Source organism: Gorilla gorilla, chromosome 16 (genome assembly GCF_029281585.2).
Source record: "Gorilla gorilla gorilla isolate KB3781 chromosome 16, NHGRI_mGorGor1-v2.1_pri, whole genome shotgun sequence".
In the NCBI taxonomy this organism is placed as follows: Eukaryota; Metazoa; Chordata; class Mammalia; order Primates; family Hominidae; genus Gorilla; species Gorilla gorilla.
The window spans coordinates 72,923,710-72,946,618 of NC_073240.2; the positions used below are offsets into that span (position 1 = coordinate 72,923,710).

The 22,909-nt window shown below is 39.8% G+C and overlaps 1 protein-coding gene across 22 annotated transcripts in view; it reads right to left on the reverse strand.

The window, feature by feature from the left end:
- MYO9A (myosin IXA) overlaps positions 1-22,909 on the reverse strand; it is a 307,532-nt gene that overhangs the window by 261,368 nt on the left and 23,255 nt on the right. For 8 of the 22 annotated variants that reach the window (XM_055363662.2, XM_063698676.1, XM_055363678.2 and 5 more), the window contains exon 2: positions 21,527-21,624. The exons of 10 other annotated variants lie outside the window; for them this stretch is intronic. The gene's annotated coding sequence lies outside the window, so the exon portion shown is untranslated. Of the gene's footprint in view, positions 1-19,354; positions 19,418-21,526; positions 21,625-22,909 lie in introns of all 22 variants that reach the window. 4 more of the 22 variants (XM_055363663.2, XM_063698675.1, XM_055363669.2 and 1 more) reach the window with 1 other exon arrangement.

Genomic DNA, 22,909 nt, shown 5'->3' on the forward strand with positions numbered 1-22,909 from the left:
CAATACAAGATCTCTAGATAAGAGATTCACAGCAATTAAATAATTTGTGATAAACCACTTATCAGGTTATGGAAGCAGACAGGAGAATAGAAAAAGATAGTGATAGAAGGTAGAAACATGTATTACTTAAACCCAACAGTAAATATAGGAGCAAAGTAAACAGTGACTCTTTTTTCTCCTTTAATTTGCATACTCATGAATTTTTATCCCTCCTTCATTTTCTTTCAGAAGACCCTTCAGTTGAGTACCTCTTCTGACTTTCAATTAGAATGGGGGGGTGGGGCGTGGGGCCGGGGGAGGCTGGTGTGGTGGCTCACGCCTGTAATCCCAGCACTTTGGGAGGCTGAGGTGGGTGGACTGCCTGAACTCGGGAGTTCACAACCAGCCTAGGCAACACGGTGAAACCCTGCCTCCACTAAAAATACAAAAAAAAAAAAAAATTAGCTGGGCATGGTGGCGGCATGCGCCTGTAGTCCCTGCTACTCAGGAGGCTGAGGCAGGGGAATCACTTGAACCCGGGAGGCAGAGGTTGCAGTGAGCCGAGATATCGCCACTGCACTCCAACCTGGGTGACACAGTGAGACTATGTCTCAAAAAAAAAAAAAAAAAAAAAAAAAAAAAAAAAAAAAAAGAATGAAGGTAGGCCCAGCGAGGTGGCTCATGCCTGTAATCCCAGCACTTTGGGAGGCCGAGGCAGATGGATCACCTGAGGCCACGAGTTCGAGACCAGCCTGGCCAACATAGTGAAACCCCATCCCTACTAAAACTACAAAAAAAAAAAAAAAAAAACTACCCAGATGTGGTGGCACACGCCTGCAGTCCCAGCTACTCGGGAGGCTGAGGCAGGAGAATCACTTGAACTGGAAGGCAGAGGTTGCAGTGAGCAGAGATTGTGCCACTGTACTCTGGCCTGGGCAACAGATTGAGACTCTGCCTCAAAAAAAAAAAAAAAAAAAAAGAATGAGGGGCAGGCCTCAATCTACGGGTTAATCCACTTATGAGCTCTACAAATATCTGCACATTTTGGAGGCCTTGTTGACAATATAGATATACTCAATGACACAATAAAATACTGAGACTTAGGCAGGAGAATTGCTTGAACCCAGGAGGTGGAGGCTGCGGTGAACCAAAACCGCGCCACTGCACTCCAGCTGGGCAACAAAGTAAGATTCCATCTCAAAAAAGAAAAAAAGACACAGTGATCAATGCAACAGAATAGAGAACCCAGAAACAAAGCCACATACCTACAACCAACTGATCTTCAATAAAGTTGACAATAATAAACAATGGGGAGATGACACCCTATTCAATAAATGCTGCTGGAAATACTGGCTACCCATATGCAGAAGAATAAAACTGGACCCCTACCTCTCACCATATACAAAAATTAACTCAGGATGGATTAAGCACTTAAATGTAAGACCTCAAACTATAGAAATCCTAGGAGGAAACTAGAAAAAAAACTCATCCGAACATTTGCCTAGGCAAAGAATTTATGACTAAGACCTCAAAAGAAACTGCAATAAAACCAAAAACTGACAATCAGGCTTAAACTAAAGAACTTGTGCATAGCAAAATAAAAATATCCACAGAGTAAACAGACAACATACAAAATGGTAGAAAATATATGCAAACTATGCATCTGACAAGAGACTAGCACCTGGAATCTATAAGGAACTTAAAACAACAAGAAAAAACAAACCATCTCATTAAAAGGTGGGCAAAGGACACAAATGGCACTTCTCAAAAGATGACATACAAGCAGCCAACAAATATGAAAAAAATGCTCAGCATCACTAATCATCAGGGAAATGCAAATTAAAACCACAGAGATATCATCTCACACCAGTCAGAATGGCTATTATTAAAAAGTCAAAAAAATAAGAGATGTTGGCAAGTATGTGGAACAAAAGGGAACACTCACACATTTGGTAGAAATATAAATTAGGGTCAGGCGCGGTGGCTCACGCCTGTAATCCCAGCACTTTGGGAGGCCAAGGCAGGCGGATCACTTGAAATCAGGAGTTCAAGACTAGCCTGGCCAACATGGTGAAACCCCGTCTCTACCAAATATACAAAAATTAGCCAGGCATGGTAGCACACGGCTGTAATCCCCGGTTACAGAGGCAGGTTACAGAGGAGGCTGAGGCAGGAAAATTGCTTAAGCCGAGGAGACAGAGGCTGCAGTGAGCCATGATCCCACCACTGCACTCCAGCCTGGGCGACACAGCGAGACTCCATCTCAAAAAAAATAAAAATAAAAAAGAAATGTCAGTTAGTTTAACCCCTATGGTAAACAGTATGGAGATTTCTCAAACAACTAAAAATTAAACTACCATTTGACCCAGCAATCCCACTACTGAGTATCTACCCAAAGGAAAATAAATTTTTCTACCAAAAAGATACCTGCTTAGCCAGGTGTGGCGGTATATGCCTGTAGTCCCAGCTATTCGGAAGGCTGGGGTGGGAGGATCACTTGAGCTCAGGAGGCAGAGAGGTTGCAGTGAGCCAAAATCATACCACTGCACTCCAGCCTGGGGTGACAGAGTGAGAGCCCATGTCAAAAAAAAAAAAAAAAAGTATATATAACATACATAAAAGAGAAAAAAAAGATACCTACATTCTTTTTCTTTTTTTTTGGAGACGGAGTCTTGCTCTGTCACCCAGGCTGGGGTGCAGTGCCGTGATCTCAGCTCACTGCAAGCTCCACCTCCCAGGTTCGTGCCATTCTCCTGCCTCAGCCTCCAGAGCAGCTGGGACTACAGGCGCCCGCCACCACGCCTGGCTGATTTTTTGTATTTTTAGTAGAGACGGGTTTTCACCGTGTTAGCCGGGATGGTCTCGATCTCCTGACCTCGTGATCCACCCACCTCGGCCTCCCAAAGTGCTGGGATTACAGGCGTGAACCACAGCGTCCAGCCAAAAGATACCTACACTCTTATGTTTATCACAGCACTATTCACAATAGCAAAGTTATGGAATCAATCATCAATGTAAGTGCCCATCAATGGCAGATTGAGTAAAGAAAATGTGATACATACACAAAATAGAATATTACACTACCATAAAAAATAATGAAATCATGTCCTTTGCAGCAATATGAATGCAGCTGGAGGCCATTATCCTAAGTGAATTAATGCAGAAACAAAATGAAATACCAAATATTCTCACTTTTAAGTGGGAGCTAAATAGCGGGTATAGATGGACACAAGGATGAAACACTGGGGACTCCAAGGAGTGTGAGGAGGGGAGGAGGGAAAGCCTGAAAAACTACCTATTGGGTATTATGTTCACTATTTGGGTGATGGGTTCAGTAGAAACCCAAACTCCAGCGCTACACAATATACCCTTATGAGGAACCCGCACGTATACACCCTGAATCTAAAATTTAAAATAAAAAAAAAAGACACCTTCACTCATATGTTTATTATAGCACTAGTCACAAATAGCACTGTTCACAAGTCATGGTCTCAACTTAAGTGTCCATCAATGGACATTATTATTCTCTGACCTCCCTATAAGTAGACATATTGCCCTTTAAGACCAGTCATGGTTAGTAATCAATTCTTACTGAATCATCCTCTAATAATATGGATACTTAGGACAGTATGGAGATATTAACAAACCATTTGTTCCCACAAGCTGAAACTAAGCCATTACTTACCACCTTTCAAGTGTGACCATCCATTACTACATTAATACATTCACCTCTAAATATCATTAAGACTCAGATCAGCAACTTGTAACATTTGCCCCAAATACTTAAAAATCATTCACTTGGTTCCTGTAACAAAAATGGATCAGAAGAGGTAATTATTTCAACCAACCACCACCACAATTGTCAGGGTCCATGGAACATCAAAAAATTATAACAAAATAATACCATCTTGCAACAGCCATTATATCTAGGCATACCCCTGCTCTTTGTTCCATACAGTCAACATATAACTCTTATTCACATCTCAAGGAATCTAACTTAAAATATATTCCATGGATGACCTCCTAAAAACTGAAAGAAATTTAGATTAAAAAGAGTCACACTTTGATTGAACAAATACATACCTATAGCTGACATTAGCTGTTTAACAATGGTTCAACATGGCAATGATTTTATAGCAAAAGTCCCTGGGGAGTTATAAAAACAGAAACCTAGCACTGATATACAGTAATCTTCTGATATAATTTGATATACAGTAATTTGGATAACTCTTACAGACCGAATTGAGGTATCTACTAACCGAAAGGAAACAAAAGGAAAGGCCACCAATGATAAGTATTATGTAAATATGGCAGGTATCACAGCCTAATAAAATTAAAAGACTCCACAAATTTTTGAAAAAACAGAAGTAGCTGTGTGACCTGGGACAAGTTATTTAACTTCAAATATTATTCATTGGGATTTAATCATGGTCTACTTCTGGGGTCCACAAAACTTTTTCTCTATAAAGGGCCAGACTGTAAGTATTTTAGGTCTTACAGGTCATATGGTCTCTGTCCCAACTACTCAACTCTTCCTTTGCAGAATGAAAGAAGCTATAAACAAAAATTTATCCTCACATCACCTGCCTTTACACATAAAAAATGAAGTCTAGAAAAAAATTAACTGATGGAAATTTAGATTTGACTAGGCATTACTGTGTGATAATAATAAATTAACAATGCTCTCAGTGGAAATGAGAAAAGCAAGGCTTAAGTCATCTCAGAATCCATCAAATTTGTTCATGCTATTAAAAACTTAGAATACCACCTTTTCAACCTGTACTAAACAAGAAACTAATAAAATAAAATACTGAAAGTTCTTCCAGTTAGAATGTAAAAGGTCACAAGGGAGAATCACTCCACTATATTAAAAAGAAAAAGCTAAACTATAAAATCCAAATTTTAAAACTCATCGGAGAGCTGAGAATACAAAGAAGTCTGAAAACAACAACAACAAAAAAAAAAACAATTACAGAAAGGAAAAAGCCCTTTCTAGGCTAACAGACAAGTGACTACTTTCAACTCTGAGATCATGGTGAACACAGGAATGAATAATCCTATAGACTGATACGATGGACCAAATTCCAAAGAAGCCCCACAAGTAAAGTTAATCAAAACAACCTAAAAATTCTTCCCCATGGAGCTTTAATAAGAGTATACATCAATGTGCACTAATCTAGGGGTAGACTCGGAGGGCAAAGTGAGATGATCTGCAGAGTAGAAACTCAAGTGCAGTGCTAAAGCAGAGAGATCCCTGGAACTTAGCTAAACTTAAATCTCAAGATCTATTGTAGAGTGAAGACTGAATCCTCCCTTAAAACACTTGAAACCAAAATTAACTACAGTTGTAGCTCAGCCCAGACATAACTCAATTCCATGTCAGAATTAATAGTTTAGTCCCTTTTTTGATCTGTCTGAGGAATTAGCATGTCTTTTCTCAGGAAGAAGCAGTCAGAAATTTCATTTTCACTGCTCCTTTTTTTTTTTTCTTGAGACAGAGTTTTGCTCTTGTTGCCCAGGCTGGAGTGCAATGGCACGATCTCAGCTCACTGCAACCTCCACCTCTCAGGTTCAAGCAATTCTCCTGCCTCAGCCTACCAAGCAGCTGGGATTACAGGTATGCGCCACCACGCCCAGCTAATTTTGTATTTTTTTAGTAGAGACAGGGTTTCACCATGTTGGTCCGGTTGGTCTCAAACTCCTGACCTCAAGTGATCCACCCGCCTCGGCTTCCCAAAGTGCTGGGATTACAGGCATGAGCTACCACGCTCAGCCTTCACTGCTCTTTTTACATTTAATATTCACATATAATAAAAATTACAGGATAGTCAGTCATGAAAATGTGACTTATAGGCAAGAGAAAAAAGTCAAAACTAACCCACGGATGATGCAGATTGGAATGAGCAAAGACTTTAAAATAAATTTTATAAAAATATATGATATTATTATGTATAATCTTATAGAGAGAAAAAACATTGATTAAATATATTTTGTCAGAGAAGAAGAAATTTGGGGGAAAAAGAGCCAAATGGAAATTCTCAAGTAAAAAATATTTGAAAAGTTCACTAAATAGACTTAATAACAGATGAGACACAGAAAAGATCCATGAATTCAGAGAGGTCAACACAAACTATCCAAATTAAAACGAAGAAAGCCAGGCACAGTGATTCACGCCTGTAATTCCAGCACTTCAGGAGGCCAAGACAAGAGGACTGCTTGAGTCCAGGAGTTCAAGACCAGCCTGGGCAACATAGCAAGACCCCGTCTCTACAAAAAAAATTTATAATAAAAATAATAATAAAGTAAGAAATACTAAAGTAATTTCTTCAGACTGAAGGAAAATAATCTCAGATAGAAGTCTAGATCTGCAAGAAGGAATGAAGAGTACTAGAAAATATTGTGAACAAGACAGCTATGTCTACTGTTACCACTTCTGTTCAACACTGTACCAGTGGTAACAGCAAGTGCCATAAAGCAATAAAAAGAACTGAAGGCATGAAGACTGGAGGAAGAATTAAAACTATCTTTATGGGCCAGGCGTGGTGGCTCATGTCTGTAATCCCAGCACTTTGCGAGGCTAAGGTGGGCAGATCACTTGAGGTCAGGAGTTTGAGACCAGCCTGGCCAACATGGCAAAACCCCATCTCTACTAAAAATACCAAAAATTATCCAGGCATGGTGCCATGTGCCTGTAATACCAGCTACTAAGGAGGCTGAGGCAGGAGAATCGGTTAAACCTGGGAGGAAGAGGTTGCAGTGAGCTGAGATCATGCCACTGCACTCCAGCCTGGGCGACAGAGTGAGACTCTGTCTCAAAAAAAAAAAAAAAAAAAACCTTATTAGTCTCAGATAATGAGACTTTATATATAGAGGATCCAAAGAAATAGACAAACTAGTAAAACTAATAATTGAATTTGGCAAGTTCAAAAGATACAAGGTCAATCTACACAAATCAAGTATATTTCTAAATACTCCATGAAAGAATGGAAAATGACATTTTTAAATACCATTTATAATAGAATCAAAAAACAAACACTTAGCAATAAAATTAACTAGAATATGTGAAAGATCTCTAATGTGAAAACTATGAAACTTTGCTAAAAGAAATTAAAATCTCAATGAATGTAGATATACCATGTTCAAGAAGAGAAGACTCAGTATTACTAAGATGTGAATTTCCCAAAACTCATCTACAGATTCAACACAATCCCAATCAAAATCCCACCAAAGTTACTTTGTGAATATTGACAAACTTATATCGTTTATATGGAAAAGTAAAAGACCAAGAATAGCCAATACAATATTGAAGGAGAAAAACAAGGTCAGACACTACAAGATTTCAAATTTACTATAAAACTACAGTAAATCAAGACTGGCAAAACAATACACAAACAGATCAATGAAACAGAAAAGAGAGTCCAGAAACAGACCCACACAAATATAGTTACCTGATCTTTGACAATGAAACAAAGGCAAGTCAATGGAAAAAGGATAGTCTTTTCAACAAATGGTGCTGGAAAAACTAGACAGCTACATCCAAAAAAAAAAAAAATCTCAACACAGACCTTACACGTTTCACCAAAAATTAACTCAAAATGGATCGCATATCTGAGCGTACAACACAAAACTATTAAACTCCTATAAGACAGCATGGGGGAAAATCTTGGTAAACTTAGGCTTGGTGATGACAGTATAAGAGAAAATCTTGCTAATCTCAGCCTTGGCAATGACGTTTTAGATACAACACCAAAAGCACAAACCATAGAAGAAATAATTGATAAGCTGGACTTCATTAAAAATAAAAACTTCTGCTCTGCAAAAGGCACCGTTAAGAGAATGAAAAGACAAGCCACAGGCTGACAGAAAATCTTTGCAAAACACATATATGATAAAGGACTAGTATTCAAAATATACCTTAAAGATGCCGGGCGCCATGGCTCACACCTATAATCCCAGCACTTGGGGAGGCAGATGTGGGTGGATCATTTGAGGTCAGGAGTTTAAGACAAGCCTGGCCAACAGGCTGAAACTCCATCTCTACTAAAAATACAAAAATTAGCCAGGTGTGGTGGTGCATGCCTATAATTCTAGCTACTCCGGAGGCTGAGGCAAGAGAATCACTTGAACCGGGGTGACGGCAGGGTGGCGGCAGGGTGGCGGGGGGCGGCGCGGGCAGAGGTTGCAGTGAGCCAAGATCATGTCATTGCACTCCAGCCTGGGCAACAGAGTGAGACTCTGTCTCAAAGAAAAAAAAAAATATATATATATATATATATAAACACATAAACACACACACCTCCAATAACTCTTAAAACACAATAATAAGGAAATGAATAACCCAATTAAAATGGGCCAAGTGGGAAATCTAAACAGACATCCCACCAAAGAAGATATACAGACAACAAATAACTAAATGAAGATACTCAAAATCATACTTGTTAGGGAACTGAAAATCAAAACCATGGTGAGATAGTACTACATGCCTATTAGAATGGCAAAATTCTGAAACAATGACAAAACCAAATGCTAGTAAGAATGTGGAATTACAGGAACTCTCATTCATTGCTGGTGGGGATGCAAAATAGTACAACCACTTTTCAAGACAGTTTGGCAGTTCTTACAAAACTAAACATACTTTTGCCATATAATCTACCAACCATGCTCACTGGTATTTACCCAAATGAGCTAAAAATTCACTTCACTACAGGGCTTGGCAGGGTGGCTCATGCCTGTAATCCTAGCACTTTGGAAGGCTGAGGTGGGAGGAACGCTTGAGCCTAGGAGTTCGAGACCAGCCTGGGCAACGTGGTGTGACCTCCTTCTCTACAAAAAATAAAATTAGCCAGGCATGGTGGTACATGCCTGTGGTCCTAGCTACTCAGGAGGCTGAAGTGAGAGGATCCCTTGAACCAGAAAGATAGAGGCTAGAGTGAGCCCAGATCATACCACTGCACTCCAGCCTGTGGGACCCTGTCTCAAAAGGCAAAACAAACAAAAATTACATCCACCCAAAACCCTGCAGACAGAAATCAGACACAGTGGCACATGGCAACAGTCCTCACTATTCAAGAGGCTGAGGTGGGAGAATTGCTTGAGCCCAGGAGTTTGGGGCCAGCCTGGGCAATATGGTGAGAAACTGTTGCTAAAAATTAAAAAATAACTTTAAAAACCTGCACATGGATGTTTACGGTAGCTTTATTTATGATTGTCAGAAATTGAAAGCCACCAAGATGTCCTTCAAAAGGTGAATAAACAAACCCTAGTATCCATACAATAGAATATATTTCAGCAATAAAGACAAACGAGCTATTGAACCATGAAAAGATACAGAGGAATCTTAAATATACATTGCTAAGTAAATCCAAAAAGCCTATGTACTGTATGATTCCAACTACATGACATTCTGGAAAAGGCAAAACTATGGCGACAGCAAGAAGACAGTGGTTGAAAAGCGTTGTGGGAGGTGAAAGGATAAAAAGGTAAAAGCATGAGAGATTAAGGCAGTGAAACTATTCTCTATGATACTGTAACGGTACAGACATGTCATTATACATCTGTCAAAACCCACAGGATGTAGGACACAGAGAGTGAACCCTAAACTACAGACCACAAATAGTAACGATGGATTAATATGGCTCATCAACTGTAACAAATGGACCTCACTTAACCAAGATGCTAAACAATAGGGGAAACTGTGGGGGCAGGAGGAGGAGCAAGGTGATATCTGGAAACTCCATATTTTCTGCTGCATTTCACTGTAAACCTAAAACTGCTTTAAAAAATAGACCCTATTAAAAATAAAAGAAAATTTAAAATTTTAAAAATAAAGTATATTAATTAAAATAATTTTTTAGTTGCTTACAAAGTCATCAACCTGTATACTATAAAATTTTGGCATTTTATTGTAAATTAAAACTTAATTTTTTTAAATGTAATACTCAACAGTCTCTTAGGCCTTCTACCTGAAGATGAATACCGAAAAAAGGATACAGTATAATATGCATGTGTTTTAAAAATGCAAGGTGACATATGGTCTACAAGTGCATATGCATATATATAAGTAAATGCACAAATAAATATATGAAAACACATATACCAAACTGGAAAGAGCACCACTAGGAAACGAATACTATGGAAAACCAACACTACTGTGAAGGGAATGAAAGGAAAAGATGGGGGATGTGGAGTGTGTCCTAATCCATAAGTCTTGATCTCTCTTAAGAGGATCTACATTAATGTTTCCAATTCACTATTATTAGGTTTTATACTACATTTAAAATGTAGGCTTCAGAATCTGAAGAGGAATTTCAAAATGTTTTATAAATCTTTAAGACTAAACAGCCTCAGCATAAACTAACATTGGAGACAGATTTTTACCTGTAAGTATTTCTGCACCTGTATTTAAAAGTATAAAAAAGTATTTAAAAGTTTAAAAAAGCATTTTTACCTGTAAGTATTTAAAAGGAATTTTAAATCACTCAATAGTGATTGATCAGGCAAGGAACAAGTATTATCTGCTGATTCTTAGTTTGTCTGTAATGCCATCCCTACAAAGACTGTATTTCCATTGCACCCTCCTTTTATTACTCAGCTGATTATACCCTAAAACACATACACACTCCTCCCTGGTGTAGATGCTGACAGCTTAATTCACATTATATAATTCATATAATAGTGAAGTTGTAATACAGAATGCAACAGCATCCATTATATCAGAATAAGGAAGAAAACTGGTCTGAGATGTGCTATTATGATATGAATCAACTAACAACGTACCAATCAATAAACTAACCATGCTTCTCTTTTTTTTTTTTTTTTTGGTAAATGTGGGTATTTTAATTTTCCTTGATAAGGACAAATATGGCCATGAGAAGTTTCTCTGGGAGTTTCATCATCTGCCATTTACAGAGAGTGGGAAATTATGCAGCAATTAGCCTAGGAGAGAAGTGTCCACCAACCTATGAAGACTGTCTCCACAGCTCAAGGAGACAGTAAGAGCCAGAAAGCGTTAATACCAGTCACCCCAAAAATGCAAAGATCCTCCCAGTAAGCTACTTAAAAAATGTAAAAAGTGAGGTCTAAATTGTGAAATTATACTTTTTGGGTTTTTTTTTTACTTTTAAGTTCAAGGGTACATGTGCAGGTTTCTTATAAAGGTTAACTCACATCACAGGGGTCTGCCGTACAGATTATTTCATCACCCAGGTATTAAGCCTAGTACCCACTGGTTATTTTTCCTGATTCTCTCTCTGCTCCCACCCTCCACCTCATCAATTAGCTTCCACTTATGAGTAAGAACATGTGGTATTTGGTTTTCTGTTCCCATATTAGTTTACTATGAATAATGGCCTCCAGCTTCATCCATGTTCCTGCAAAGAAAATGATCTTGTTCTTTTTGATGGCTACACAGTATTCCATGGTGTATATATACACCACATTTTCTTTACCGGTCTACCACTGATGGGCATTTAGGTTGATTCCACGTCCTTGTTATCATAAATAGTGCTGCAGTGAACAAACACACATGTGTACATGTCTTTAGGATAGAATGGTTTATATTCTTTTGGGTATACACCCAGTAATGAGATTGCTGGGTTGAATGGTAGTTCTTTTTAGGTCACTGAGGAATCACCACACTGCTCTCTACAATGGTTGAACTAATTTACGCTCCCACCAACTCTGTATATGTGTTCCTTTTTCTCTGCAACCCCGCTAGCATCTGTTATTTTTGACTTTTTAATAATAGTCATTCTGACTGGTGCGAGGTGGTATCTCATTGTGGTCTGATTCGCATTTCTCTAATTATCAGTGATGTTGAGTGTTTTTCCATATGCTTGTCGGCCACAGGTATGTCTTCATTTGAAAAGTGTGTGTTCATGTCCTTTACCCACTTTTTAGTGAGTTTTCTTCTTGTAAATTTAAATTCTTTATAGGTGCTAGATATTAGATCTTTGTCAGATGCAGTTTCCAAACCTTTTCTTCCATTCTGTAGACTGTCTGTTTACTCTGTTAATAGTTTCTTTTGCTGTGCAGAAGCTCTTTAGTCACTCTAAGCTCTTTGTCAATTTTTGCTTTTGCAATTGCTTTTGGTGTCTTCGTCATAAAATCTTTGCCCATTCCTGAGTCCAGAATGGTAGTGCCTAGGTTGTCTTCCATGGCTTTTACAGTTTTAGGTTTTAAATTAGAGACTTTAATCCATCTTGAGTTAATTTTTGTACACAGTGAAAGGAAGGCATCGTTTCAATCTTCTTCATACAGCTAGCCAGTTATCCCAGCACCATTTATTGAGGGAGTCCTTTGCCCATTGCTTGTTTTTGTCAGCTTTGTTGAAGGTCAGATGGTTGTAGGTGTGCCTTATTTCTGAGCTCTCCATTCCATTGGTCTATATGTCTATTTTTGTCCCAGTACCATGCTGTTTTGTTTCCCGTAGCCCTTTGTAGTATAGTTTGAAGTCTGGTAGATGCCTCCAACTTTGTTGTTTTTGCTTAGGATTGCCTTGACTATTTGGGCTCTTTTTTGGTTCCATATCAATTTTTAAATATTTTTTCTAGATCTATGAAGAATGTCATTGGTAGTTTGATAGGAATAGCACTGAATCGATAAACTGCTTTGTGTAGTATGGCCATTTTAACAAACTGATTCTTCCTATGAATGTGGAATGTTTTTCTATTAGCTTGTGTCATCTCTGATTTCTTTCAGCAGTGTTTTCTAGTTCTCCTTGTAGATATCTTTCCCCTCCCTGGTTAGCTGTATTCCTAGGTATTTTATTCATTTTGTGATGATTGTGAATGGGATTTGTGTTCCTAATTTGGTTCTTGGCTTCTTGACTGTTGGTGTATTGGAATGCTAGTGATTTCTGTATATTGGTTTTATATCCTGAGACTTTGCTGATGTCATCAGCTTAAGGAGCTTTTGGGCTGAGATTATGAGGTTTTCTAAATATAGTCACGTCATCTGCCAAGGACATGGACAGGGACATGGACAGGGATAGTTTGACTTCCTCTCTTCTTATTTAAATGCCCTTTATTTCTTTCCCTTGCCTGATTCCTCTGGCCAGGACTTCCAATACTATGTTGAATTAGGCAGTGATGGAGGGCATCCTTGTCTTGTGCCAGATTAAGACAAATGTTTCCAGTTTTGGCCCATGCAGTATGATGTTGGCTGTGGGTTTGTCTTATTATTTTGAGGTATATTCCTTCAATACCTCGTTTATTGAGAGTTTTTAACACGAAAGGCTGTTGAATTTTATCAAAAGTCTTTTCTGCATCTATTGATATAATCATGTGGTTTTTTAGTTGTTTATGTGATGAATCACATTTACTGATTTGCATATGTTGAACCAACCTTGTATCCCAGTGATAAAAGCCTACTAGATCATGGTGGGTAAGTTTTTTGACACGCTGCTGAATTTGGGTTGCCAGTATCCTGTTGAGGATTTTTGCATTGATATTCATCAAGCATGCTGGCCTGCAATTTTTTTTGTTGTGTCTCTGCTAGGTTTTGATATCAGGATGATACTGGCCTCACAGAATGAGTTAAGGAGGGGTCCCTCCTCCTCAATTTTTGGGAATAGTTTCAGTAGGAATAGTACCAGCTCTTCTTTGTATATCTGGTAGAATTTGGCTTTGAATCCATCTGGTCCTGGGCTTTTTTGCTCGATGGGCTATTTATTACTGATTCAACTTCAAAACTCATTATTGACCTGTTCAGAGATCCAATTTCTTCCTGGTTGAGTCTTAGGAGGGTGTACGTATCTAGGAATTTATACATTTCTCCTAGATTTTCTAGTTTCTGTACACAGAGGTGTTCATAACAGTCTGATGATTATTCCTATTTCTGTGAGGTCAGTGGTAATAGCCCTTTCGTTGTTTCTAATTGTGTTTATTTGGACCTTCTCCCTTTTCTTATTAGTTTAGCGAGCAATCTATTAATTTTTTCAAAAAACCAAATCCTAAATTCACTGATGTTTTGAATGGTTTTTCGTGTCTCAATCTCCTGCCATTCAGCTTTGATTCTGGTTATTTTTTGTATTCTGCAAGTTTGGGGGTTGGTTTGCTCTTGGTTTTCTAGTTCTTTTAGTTGTGATATTAGGTTGTTAAACTGAGATCTTTTTAACTTTTTGATGTGCACACTTAGTGCTATGAATTTTCCTCTTTACACTGCATTAGCTGTGTTCCAGAGATTCTGGTATATTTTATCTTTGGTCTCATTAGTTTCAAAGAACTTGGTTTTTGCCTTAATTTCATGGTTTACCCAAAAGTCAGAAGAAGGTTGTTTAATTTCCATGTAATTGTATGGTTTTGAGCAATTTTCTTAGATGTGACTTCTAATTTTATTGCACTGTGGCCCAAGAGAGTGGTTGTTACAATTTCAGTTCTTTTGCATTTGCAGAGAAACATGTCGAATTGTGTGGTCAATTTCAGAGTATGTGCCATGTGGTGATGAGAAGAATGTATATTCTGTTGTTTTGGGGTAGAGAGTTCTGTAGATGTCTATTAGGTCCATCTGATCCAGTGCTGAGTTCAGGTCCTGAATATCTGTTAATTTTCTGCCTTGATGATCTTTCTAATACTGTCAGTGGGGTGTTAAGCTCTCCCACTATTATGGTGTAGAAGTCTACATCTCTTTGAAGGTCTCTAAGAACTTGCTTTATGAATCTGGGTGCTCCTGTGTTGGGTGCATATATATTTAGGATAGTTAATTCTCTTGTTGAAATGAACCCTTTACCATCATGTAATGCCCTTCTTTGTCCTTCTTCATCTTTGTTGGTTTAAATTGTTTTGTTTGAAATTTGGATTGCAACCCTTGCTTTTTTGTTTTCCATTTATTTGCTTGGTAATTTTTCTCCATCCCTCTATTTTGAGCCCATGGGTGTCACTGCATAGGAGATGCACTACACACCTTAGTTTTTTTATCCAATTTCTCACTCTGTGCCTTTTAATTGGAGCATTTAGCCTGTTTACGTTCAAGGTTAGTATTGATAAGTGTGGATTTGATACTGACATCATGATGTTACCTGGTTGTTATGCAGACTTGTGTGGCTGCTTTATAGTGTCACTGGTCTGAGTACTTCAGTGTGTTTGTGTAGTGGCTGCTAACAGTCTTTCCATACTTAGTGCTTCCTTCAGGAGCTCTTGTAAGACAGGTCTGACAAATTCCCTCAGCAATTACATGTTTGAAAAGGATCTTATTTCCCCTTTGCTATGAAGCTTAGTTTGGCTGGATAAGAAATTCTTGGTTGGAATTTTTCTTTAAGAATCTTGAATATTCACTCCCAGCCTCTTCTGGCTTGTAGAGTTTCTGCTGAGAGGTCCACTATTAGTCTGATGGGCTTCCCTTTGTAGTTCTCATGAATGAGATCCTGAAATATATTTTCCAAGTTGCTTCCATTCTCCCCAACTCTTTCAGGGACACCAATGAGTCGGGTGTCACAGATTTGGTCTCTACATAATCCCGTATTTCTTGGAGGTTTTGTTTGTTCATTTTCATTCTTTTTTCCATATTCCTGCCTGATTGACTGTCTTATTTCAGAAAGCCAGTCTTCAAGCTCTGAGATTCTGTCCTCAGCTTGACCTATTCTGCTATTAATACCTGCAGCTGGCCGGGCGTGGTGGCTCACGCCTGTAGTCCCAGCACTTTGGGAGGCCAAGGTGGGTGAATCATGAAGTCAAGAGATCAAGACCAGCCTGGCCAACATGGTAAAGCCCTGTCTCTACTAAAAATACAAAAATTAGCTGGGTGTGGTGGCACAGGCCTGTAGCCCCCGCTTTTTGGGAAGCTGAGGCAGGAGAATCGTTTCAATCCAGGAGGCGGATGTTGCAGTGAGCCAAGATTGAGCCACTGCACTCCAGCCTGGCGACAGAGTGAGAGAGGCTGTCTCAAAAAAAAAAAAAAAGAAAAAATGAAAAAATCTGCAGCTGCATTATGGAATTCTTGGAGCGTGTTTTTCAGCTCATTCGGGTTGGTTACATTCTTTTCTATAATGGCTATTTCATCTGTCAGCTCCTGTATTATTTTATTGTGATTCTTAGCTTCCTTGGATTGGGTTTCAGTGCACTCCTGCATCTCTATGATCTTCGTTCCTATCCATTGTCTGAATTCTATTTCTGTCACTTCACCCATCTCAGCCTAGTTCAGAAACCTTGCTGGAAAGCTAGTGTGGTTGTCTGGAGAAAAGAAGGCACTCTGGCTTTTTAAGTTATCAGGATTCTTACGCTGGTTCTTTCTCAACTTTGCGGGCTGATGTTTCTTTAATCTTTGAAGATGCTGTCCTTCGAAATGGTTTTTTGTTTTTTTCCTTTCACCCTATTTGATGACCTTGAGGGTTTGATTGTGGTATATAAGGTGGGTTCAGTCAACTGGCTTCATTTCTGGAAGATTTTAGGTGGCCAAGGTTCAGCTCCTAACTCCCAGATTACATGCTCTAAATCTGGGGGACTGGTATTGGGACCCTATTTTGTTCTCTGGCTCCTCAATGTTAGGAACCCACTGCACTGGGGGTAGGAGGGTGTCAAGGTGCCCCTGGACTACTTGTCACTACACTCCAGCGGGTGGTGCCAAAGAGTTTTGTAAGGCAGTGGCAGTGGGATCTACCCTCATTCCCATGTGCCAGTGGCAGCACAGAGGGGTGCACACTTGTCAGCTGTGGCAGTGTGCTAGCAGATGCCAGAGTGTCAGCCTCAGTGTGGGCGTTTGTAGCAGTGGTACAGGCAGCATGGCTTAAGCGGGCCCCACTGGCAACTATGCATGTGGTCACACTGGTGGTGGTGTTAGCCAGGTAGTGCTGGTAAGGGCAAATCTGTGTGCACCCTCTGTGCACATTTACACAGGTGGGGGTGGCCACTCAGGGAGGGGGAGGGTTCATTGTTCTCTGTGCCTAGTTTCACTCCAGCAGCAATGCTGGCAAGGGGGTGGGGCACTGGCAGGGCAGGGCTGAAAGGCTCTGTGCCTGCCAAGACTCTGACTGCAATTACAGTACAACCAGGGGAAGGGAGGCAGAGTGCACTCACACTGGCAGCAGTGGCACAGGGTAGTGTGCACGTGCACACGTGCTGGCGAGGCAAGGGAAAGCAAGATCTGCCTGTGCACACACACCCGCAAAGTGATGTGTGTTGGGGGGGCCGGGGCAGTGGTCTGTGGGCAGGGAGGGGTTGGGGTGTAAGCTGCAATAGGGGAAGGGAGCAGGCAGGCAGGCTGGTGCATATCCACAGGGGCTGTTTTGTTTTTTTTGTTTTTTGTTTTTGTTGTTGTTGTTGTTTTTGAGACAGAGTTTCACTCTTGTTGCCCAGGCTGGAGTGCAATGGTGCAATCTCAGCTCACCGCAAACTCCGCCTCCCAGGTTCAAGCGATTCTCCTGCCTCAGCCTTCCAAGTAGCTGGGGTTACAGGCATGCACCACACACCCAGCTAATTTTGTATTTTTAGTACAGACGGGATTTCTTCATGTTGGTCAGGTTGGTGTCAAACTCCCGACTTCAGGTGATCCACTTGCCTCGGCCTCCCAAAGCGTTGGGATTACAGGCATGAGCCACCGCCCCGGCCCACAGGAGCTATTCTACTGTAGCTCTCTGCCATTCAAGTGTGGTCAGGTCAGCCAGCCCAGGAGCTATGATGCAGGTCCCCAGGGTACCCAAGGCTTCACTGCAAGCAGGCGCAACCAGGCTGGGTCCCCAGAAGAGGCCAGCGGACCAAAGCATGCTCAGGTTGATGGGCAAGACTGCCCTGCAGAGTTCAGGTCTGACTTTCTCTAGGGCTAAAGTCTCCTATGGGAGCAAGTCAAGCCTAGGGAGATGGGCATCCCTCGCCATGCTCCACTACAGACACTCCTCCACCAAACCCTCTGGGCTCTGCACTGACTGGAGTGCTGCCTCTACCACTTTTCAAGTGTGCTTGAGAATCAAGCAGCTCTCCCTGCCAACTCGAGTGTCCATGAAGTTTGAGGGATCTCCTCCTGCCAGGATTCCAGAGGTTTGTGGTGAGAGCATACCGTTCCTTGCCAGTTCAACTCACCCGTTTCCCTGGAGTCACTGGGCACCAGGAACAAGTCCTGGTGCACAGTAGCCCTGTGCAGGGTTCCCAGGTTCCTCCCACTTCATCCCAACATCTGTGTCTTCCCTCTGTCTACTCTCAGTGCCTTCCCTCTGAAGATCTGTTAGGAGTGTGCCAGTTGTCCCAGTCCCTCAGTGGCAGCCATTCCACCTGGCTGTGTCTAGTCAGCCATCTTGCCCACCTTCCTCCTTTCTTTCTCATATTTTTTTTCCACTACGCCTTTCTCCAGAGAAAATTTACCTTCTATTCTTTTCTGCTGTTTGGGTTTATACTACTGTCGTTATGTACTGAACTGTGCTGTTCTCCCAAAATTTGTATGTTAAAGCCCCAATCTGCAATGTGAGTGTATTTGGAGACAGGACCTTTAAAGAAGTAATGAAGGTTAAATGAGGTCATAAGGAAAGGTCCTACTTCAATAGGATGGGTGTCCTTATAAGAAGAGATGTCAGGGATGTGTGCACTACAAAAAAAGGTCATGGAAGGATACAGCAAACAGCAGCTACCAGCAAGCCAAAAAAAGAGGCTCCAGGAGAAACTAAACCTGACAACACCTTGATCTTGGACTTCTAGTCACCAGGAGTGTAGGAAAATAAATTTTTGTTTTTTAAGCCACTCAATCTGTGGTATTTTGTTATGGCAGCCCCAGCAAATTAATACAACTGTACAGCAGTCTTTGGCACACAATTATTAATATGTTCAACTTGATGCTGTTTTATAATAAACTCTATAGAATACTAACTAGTTTTCTGTCATTGCCCAAAAAGTGCAATGCCCTCTGGGCCTACTGTCATAGGTCAATGCCTTCTGTGCCTACTTTGCCTTTCTTTTTCCAATAGTGCTTCAAATATTCTACTAGAGTTCCTTTCTCTTCCATCTCCTCTACTGTGATCATCTCTGATCTCTGCTCTTAGTATTTACCATTGTCAGAGGTCTACTTTCCAACACATTATCAAATTTATAATCTAACACATTTGCCACTTACTACTGTGACATATACACCCTCACCTCCCTTGACTCACTCCTTTAGCAGCTGCTTCATGTATACTTCTCAGCCTTGCTAATACTGACATTAGGCATTTAGAACCAACAATCAAAAAGAGCTCTACCAGTCAGTAAAAAATATATATATGTATATGCTAGTTTCTGCTGATTATCTTATTGCTCTTACCAGTAGTATTTTGTTCTGACTGACAGAGACGTTCCCTGAGTTTGGAAAACTCAAATGTTACTCCAGAACTTAAAAAAACTGCTCTTCAAATACTATCTAAATACAGTCCAGCTAACCCACCATTAACAAAATATATGCCAGGGTTGGTTTTTCTACTTACATGTATGTCTATGCTCATTTATCCACAGTTATCCAGTCTCCCTTCTCCGGTCAATGATGTACACTTTTGCAGAATAAAACATTCCAAAGGCAAGAGTATGATCAGAAAACAGAGTATCCCTTATGAACTCAATCAAGAATAAATTCTGAAATCTTGTTCTCTCTGGAATGGGACACTGGACAACTAAGTTAACACTTCAAAATACTCATCAAATGTTGTCTTATTACCTCAAGAGTCAAAACAATGTAGAAAAATAATGGTTTTTGTTTTTGTTTTTGTTTTGAGACAGGGTCTCACTCTGTTACCCAGACTACAGTGCAATGTCTTGATCACAGCTCACCACAGCCTCAACCTCCTGGGCTCAAGCAATCCTTCCACCTCAGCCACCCCAATAGCTAGGACTATAGGCACACAGCACCACACCTGGCTAATTTTTTAATTTTTTTGTAGAGACAGTTTCACTATGTTGCCCAGGCTGGTCTTGAACTCCTGAGCTCAAGTGATCCTCCCACCTCAGCCTCCCAAAGTGCTAGGACTGCAGGCATCAGCCACTGTGCCTGGCATGATGGGTCATTTTTATTCCTTCAAGAACCTTATGAGCTGGGCCACAGAGGCTCACACCTATAATCCCAGCACTCTCGGAAAGGAAGGGAGGAGGATCACTTGAGGCCAGGAGTTCGAGACCAGTCTGGGCAACATAGTGAGACTTCGTCTCTACAAAAAATTTTAAAAATTAGCTGGGTGTGGTGACATACTGCTGTGGTCCCAGTTACTCAGGAGGCTGAGGTGAGAGGAAAGCTTGAGCCCCAAAAGTAAAGGCTACAGTGAGCCATGATCTCACTACTGCACTCTAGCTTGGACAACAGTGTGAGACCCTCCTGAAAAACAAAAGCAAAAAAAACACCAACTTATCAACAGCAATGTTGTCATACCACTTACTAAAAAGTTCAAACTTAAAAGTTTCTCTGGGTTTTGGTCCTTTTTAAGAGGTGTCATATTCACTCTGTATCAAAAACTGTATTGTGCCAATGGCTTTGAGTGGGATATTAAACAATCTCACCTCTATTTTGTTAAGCTGTGAGATAACAATGCTATATTAATAACTTATTAAGACTAAGTATACATGAATTGAAATTACTTTTATGTAAAATAAAAGTGCAAGTTAATCACTATGTACTGCATGGTCATTAGAATTAGATAGGTAGCAAGTCATAAATTACTACTTATTAGCCCACTGGTAAAATTACAGCTGTTCTGAAGTTTTAGAGAAATCCTAAAAATTCAAGTTTTCCAATGAACTGGAATTTCAGCTCTTTAAGCTTCTCTAAGCTTTAGAAGTTCTTCTTTTAATACTCTGGATTAATTATTTCTATAATATACTAACTTTATATCTTTTTAAACAGAGTATATTAAATATACCATGCATTTCTTAAAAATTTAGAATTGCATAACAAATGTTAATTTCGATATGATACAGTTAATATTTATTAGAAACTACTGATATAAACAAGGTTGGCTGTCCCTGTCAATATTCCCAGATTGCTTTATAGACAAGTGCTTCATCCTATCAGCCTAACAACCTATAAATGTCCCTGTTCTCATTTACTGTTTCTATACTACGTAACCTTAGAAACCAAATTCTTACTTAAATTACCTGAAATAAAACTAGCCCCTAAATAAAAGCCTAGGGGACTCTCATATAAGTATAGAAATGTTAAACATATTTTCATAATCTCCATTAACCATTTAAAGACTCTGGGGTTTTTTGCAATATAATCTGAAAATAAACATGGGCTTTGTAGTCACACAGTGAAGGGTTCAGATCCTACCATTACACTTACTAGCTGTGAAATCTTGGAAAGATAATAAACCACCTTCCCTAAATGTTTATATTCTTTTTTAAAAAAACTCCATCAGCTAGTTCATCGTTGCTGTGAGATTAAGTGTGATACTGTATATAAATAAACAATGATTGGGTGCTGGGCGCAGTGGCTCACACCTGTAATCCCAGCACTTTGGGAGGCTGAGGTGGGAAAACCACTTGAGTCCACGAGTTCAAGAACAGCTTCAGCAAAAAAAATAAAATAAAATAAAAAATAAAAAAATAAAAAAGCAACACCTCATCTCCACAAAAAAAAATTTAAAAATCTACCCAGGCATGGTGGCTCATACCTGTAGTCCTAGCTACTTGGCAGGCTGAGGCAGGAGGATCATTGGACCCCAGGAGTTCAAGGCTGCAGTAAGCTATGACTTCACCACTGCACCACAGCCTGCAAAACAGAGTAAGATCTGTCTCAAAAAAAAAAAAAGTCAACTTTCATACCTATTTTAATCATAAATACAAATAGTTAATGTAACAAATTTACTGAATTTTACAAACAAAATTCACCATTTCTTTTTCATTTTTTCGTTTTTATTTCTTGAGTACCCATATGGGGTGTTAGCTTTCTATACCAAATAGCTTTTAACCACTTTATTCTTTTCTTGTTTTTCTTTTCTTTCTTTTCTTGTCCTCTGTGACTGAGACATTTCCACATGGCTAAAACAGTAGAAATCCTTAAGACTACAGTCATATATGGGAAAGAATACGCAAGCCTAACTGCTCACACTCCTAGATCATAAATAAGCTTCTGAAAGTCAAACTCTGCTATTTACTAGTAATACAACTTTACCCGAACTACTCTCTCTCTCTGAGCCTTAATTTCTTCATATTCAAAAAAGAAAGGAGATATCCATCTCCAATAACATGGCCAATTACACAGAACACAACTACAACTAAGATTTTTAAAACTAAATACATCAGAAAATATATATATATATATATATATATATATATATATATATATTTTTTTTTTTTTTTTTTTTTTTTTTTTGAGACAGAGTTTCACTCTCCTGCCCAGGATGGAGTGCAGTGGCGCGATCTCGGCTCACTGCAAGCTCCGCCTCCCAGGTTCACACCATTCTCCCTGCCTCAGCCTCCCGAGTAGCTGGGACTACAGGTGCCCGCCACCACGCCCAGCTAATTTTTTGTATTTTTTTAGTAGAGACGGGGTTTCACTGTGTTAGCCAGGATGGTCTCGATCTCCTGACCTTGTGATCCACCCACCTTGGCCTCCCAAAGTGCTGGGATTACAGGTGTTAGCCATCGCGCCCGGCGAAAAATATATATTCTTAAAAGCCTCAAAGAGCTAATGTTAAAGAATTATAAGCCCAAAACATAAGATAGGGCAGGAATTCAGAGAGATAAGCAGAGCACTGAAGCCAGGTTAGCTACTGACAGAAGCCAAACTCAGGCTTTGGTTTTCATAGTCTCATAATGATAGAAGCCAAGCCCATGACCCAGCCTTAGTGGTGAGTCTGATAAGACACCCCTATACCATATGGCTGGAACCAGTAAAATGAACAAAAGTAAACCTGTCCTATTCTAACCTAATCCCCTAAGAACTTCAAAGAAAGCTGCTTTGGCACTGAGCAGAAAAGAATGATGGGAGAAAGGAGAGTTCCTGACAAGTTATTAACAGGAAACAGCAAACTTTTTCTGTAAAGGGCCAGAGG